The 4,305-nt window shown below is 42.4% G+C and overlaps 1 long non-coding RNA gene across 1 annotated transcript; it reads right to left on the reverse strand.

Moving 5' to 3' along the window:
• Nucleotides 1-1,800: 1,800 nt before the first annotated feature.
• LOC103652978 (uncharacterized) lies at nucleotides 1,801-4,098 on the reverse strand. Its single transcript, XR_565175.3, has 3 exons — nucleotides 3,246-4,098; nucleotides 2,540-2,653; nucleotides 1,801-2,343 (listed from the first exon to the last, which is right to left on the reverse strand). It is a non-coding gene; the product is annotated as an uncharacterized lncRNA (long non-coding RNA).
• Nucleotides 4,099-4,305: the final 207 nt, after the last annotated feature.

Genomic DNA, 4,305 nt, shown 5'->3' on the forward strand with positions numbered 1-4,305 from the left:
CTATCTTCACCACGAGTAGAGGAGCATACCTTCCACAAGCTCGGTGGCGGCGCCGACCTCGTTCCCTCTCTCTTTTTCCACGAACGCGAGCTCTTGGTGTCTGCTCAACCTGCTCTGTATACGTCGCGCCCACGTTTATCCTCATCATCGAAGTGGAGGGAGTGGAGCAGTTTGGAGGGAGATCGTGGGGGATTGCAGGGAGAGCTGGTGCAGCTGTGGAGGTCGTGGCGCTGGCGATGACGGCGCGCGGGAGTGGAGCGGAGGAGACGCTGCGCGCGGGGTGGGCCTGTCTGTGCGACGCTGCGCGCGGGGGTGGGCCTGCACTTGGCTGTTTCATTTTTCCTTGTTCCTTAGCTGTGCTTATTATCTACTTAGTTATGTTTGGTCTTATTTCCCTATTGTTTCCATTAACTTACACGATTTAAGTGGACAAAGTTCAACAAAATGTGCCTAAATCCAATAGCGGTTTAATAACTATGGAGTATAAGCCTGGTTAACAACTTAATATAAGTGCAATATTTTGTCAACTTAACACTTGAAATTTGATAACCGGTACATCTTGCATGAATGAAAATTACTTGTAGTTGATTCTAGCTTATCAGTTAAAGCACAGTCTTTTGAGAGGAAAAAAATGGCCTCTTTTGACTGTTCGTTCTCTCCCATGGTTCCAGTATACCACAATATGCACTCAGTTGGGGGTTCTGTGATAGTATCTTTACCTCAACAAAAGCTTGCTGATCTGTCTGCTCTCTTGAGAAGATGGAAGTCTTATCTTAAGTCTTAACATTGTAAATGATACCAGAGAAGGCTCTCACGTCCATACTTGAGGGTGGTCCGTTGAAGGCCTTTTATTTTCTATTCTATGTTTACCAACCGTGATAATTGATATGTATTATAATATAATATATAGTTAGGTGCCCGTGCGTTGCAACGGCTCACAAATTATTAATATTAATATAATACTCATACGTTGCGACGACATATAGTCATAGAAATGCTAAATCAATATAAATCATATGCCACGTGCACAACCAATGTGGTAGTTAAAATAATTTAATATACCAATTTTGATGAACAATTCAATATATATAGTTATGTGCCCGTGCGTTGCGACGGAAGTAATTTTTGTTTTTATAAAATTTAGATAAGGAACGACAAACATTACTATGATGTGCAAAATACGAGTGACAAACATTATCAATATCGTATAGATTATTTCTAAAGAGTCAATATATAATTTTTAATGACAGAAATCTTTTTTAGCGATATTGATAAGTCTCTGTTATATGTTTGCAGGGATGACATATCGACATGAATTATTCTTATAACTTAACAGATTAATCACAACTCGTGATATAATAACCCAATATACGCAACTATACTTTTTTCGATTATTACGCAGAACCAGGCGCGTGGCATGGGTGGCGACGACAAGAGATGCAAAAGGAGAAGCGAGCAGGAAATGTGGCTCTGTTGTGGTGGAGGAAGAAGGTCGTGAACCTGCAATTTATAGAGCAGAGAGAGGTGAGGGCGTCAGGGAAAGAGATCGATGCTGCTAGTAAGAAACGAGTCTGTCTATTGGGAAAACAAATATGGGGAAGATGGGAGTAATTCACGTGCAAGGGAAGGAGATCAAGAGAGGAAACAAACCTGACGGCTGCTATGTTTCCTACATATATTAGCTACTAGCATGAAAACAGATCGAGTACAAAGGGCATGCAAAAACATATCGTTAGTCCAGGTGAGTCACGGTTCAACTCGATGCGGTATGTGCTGTTAGCTCTTACAGGGAACAATGGCCAAGGAAGCGCCAAAATCACTCTGGATTTAATAACCAGCTATTTCAGATGTGCATACAATACAAGTTACATGATGAACACAACCACTACCGATCAGGCTCCAAATGGTCACATTAAATATGTTGTTTTGCTATACAATTCTTTGAACTATTATACTCCTATTACCTACGAGGCTACGAACAAAACACAGCTAGCTTATCTCCAATGGTTCCAAAGCTAAACTCTCAACTACTACATGTATTTGGTTTCGATGCTTACACATAGAACACCTGCCCAACATTCAGTAGGCTCTCATGGGGAACATTGAAGATGGTGTTGTTCTCCCTGCAGATCTTCCTAAGGAAAGCATACAAGTAATTGATAGCAATCTTCTTGATGAACCCTGAATCTCTGCGAGCCCTGATGACCGTGTTCCCGAGGATGTGCACCACCCCGGCGTCCCTAGCATTTGCCCCAGGTGAGTCACGGTTCGGGCCCCTGACACCGAGCAGGTTCAGACATGCGCCCTGTGAAGCAAGACAAGTGCCACCCCAATAGTGCCTACCTGAGAATGGACAGATTACTGGGACAAATTATTCACACAAAATACGACATTCAATCAAATGACAGAAATGAAAAGCACGAGGGATAAGTAAATAATCTGGAAGGATAATGGGTTGTTGATTTTATAATTCCAACAAAACTTTATAGTACTAACTATAAGCCTATAGCCTTACACAGAGAACAAAAAATCATAGTACCTCAATGGAAGGCATGGTCACAGAGATGTGAAGGTCACCTCCATCATTCACTGCCTCCATCATGGTGATGCACTGTGAGCTAAATATGCAGTTGCACACCGAAACTCATGCAAGCTAACAATTGCAAATATGATAAGAGCACAATCAGAATGCATCCCAAGAAAAAAGGGCAGCGAAAAAAAAGACGGAGATGGCAATTTTTTAACTGTCTGATAGAAAGTAGAAAAAGAAGATAAGGTGAATGAGGAACGATTGTAACTAAACAAATAACAAATGGTATGTGCAATTCACGTGCCAGAACCTTGATTTATAGTTCCGCTTTTCCTCCTTAATCGTTTGACCTTTTCTTGTGCCCATTTAGACCTTGCTGGTTCTTGTGGGTTTTATCTCTTTTATGTGTTCCCCCGTTTCGTCGTTTTCGGTTCTCCTTTGCCTTTGTTTCCCCTGTTTTCTTTGGGGGTTGAGCTCTGAGGTTTTCATACGGGGTTTCATCTCTAGCCTACCCCAACGTGCTTGGGACAAAAGGCTTTGTTGTTGTTGTTGTTGTTGTTGTATGTGTAGACAAGATGTGACCATTTGTCATCCCAATTGTCTCAATATAGAAGAATCATCGGTGTCATATTTTTTTCATATTTATCTTTTCACATACACCTGGTTTTGAATTATTAATCTAGAGAATAATGGATAAATGTCGATTTGACCATACCTCAGTGAGTGCAGTATAGTGGAGCCTCTTTACTGTATTGGATTGGAACCACCATGGTAACTAAGCAACATTTCACACAGAGGATAGGGATATGGGGATTAGATCATCTTGAACTGCACCACGGTATCTGACAGGACCTACACCACATCCAGCACCTCTCTTTAGATATGATTTAGTGGGATCTGACAGGATCTGCAAGTACCTGGTATGGCTTCCCAGGAGACCACTCCCGCACATTTCATCGAACAGCTCCCATGCGTTCCTGGTGCGGCCCTGCGCGCTCAGCCCGTGCACGAGGTAGCTGTACGTGAATGCATCCGGCTCGAACCAGTACAGTGGTCGCATCTGGTGGAACAGGCGTAGCGCGTCGTTGAGATGCAGAGACTGCCTGTAGCCCCTAATGAGCATGTTGACTGTGCTCGTGTCAACGGGGCACCCCGCCGCCGCGTCCGTGTGGTTCAGGTCCTCCTGGCTCGCTGCCAGGCCACGGTTCAACCCGGACACCGCGCTCTGCGCAAGTCACCCAAGCAAAGCACGAGCGTCCGTTCGCATTTCACAGTCACAAGTGATATACAGCCTAATAAAGCAAATGTGCAATGTGTAACACCAAACTTACAGGACTGATCAATATACAGCCTAATAAAAGCTATAAGTAGCTGATTAAGTCACAAGTGAATATTCAAACTTACAAAGGCTTAGATGTTATGACATGTACCAAATTCATTAACTTGATTAGCGTAAACACAGTTAAAAACATCTCTTCCTTGATACCAGACCAGACATCAGTTAACTCTAATGTCCATGAACGTGCCCCCTACAGAAGTACAATTCACAAGACAAAATGGTTTTGGTTTAGTGTCTAATGAAATAACCCCATGAACAGTATCCGTTTTTTGTTTACACAAATATACTATTGATCCATTTTAAACCTCTGACTGCAATCACAGTTACCCTGAAGATCTAATGTTTATCCAAAGTGTAGAGGTTCAACTAAAATCATCGTTATAATTACAACAAGCCATGATAGTACCACTTCACTCATTAAGATATGCGTACATTC

Source organism: Zea mays, chromosome 4 (genome assembly GCF_902167145.1).
Source record: "Zea mays cultivar B73 chromosome 4, Zm-B73-REFERENCE-NAM-5.0, whole genome shotgun sequence".
NCBI lineage: Eukaryota > Viridiplantae > Streptophyta > Magnoliopsida > Poales > Poaceae > Zea > Zea mays.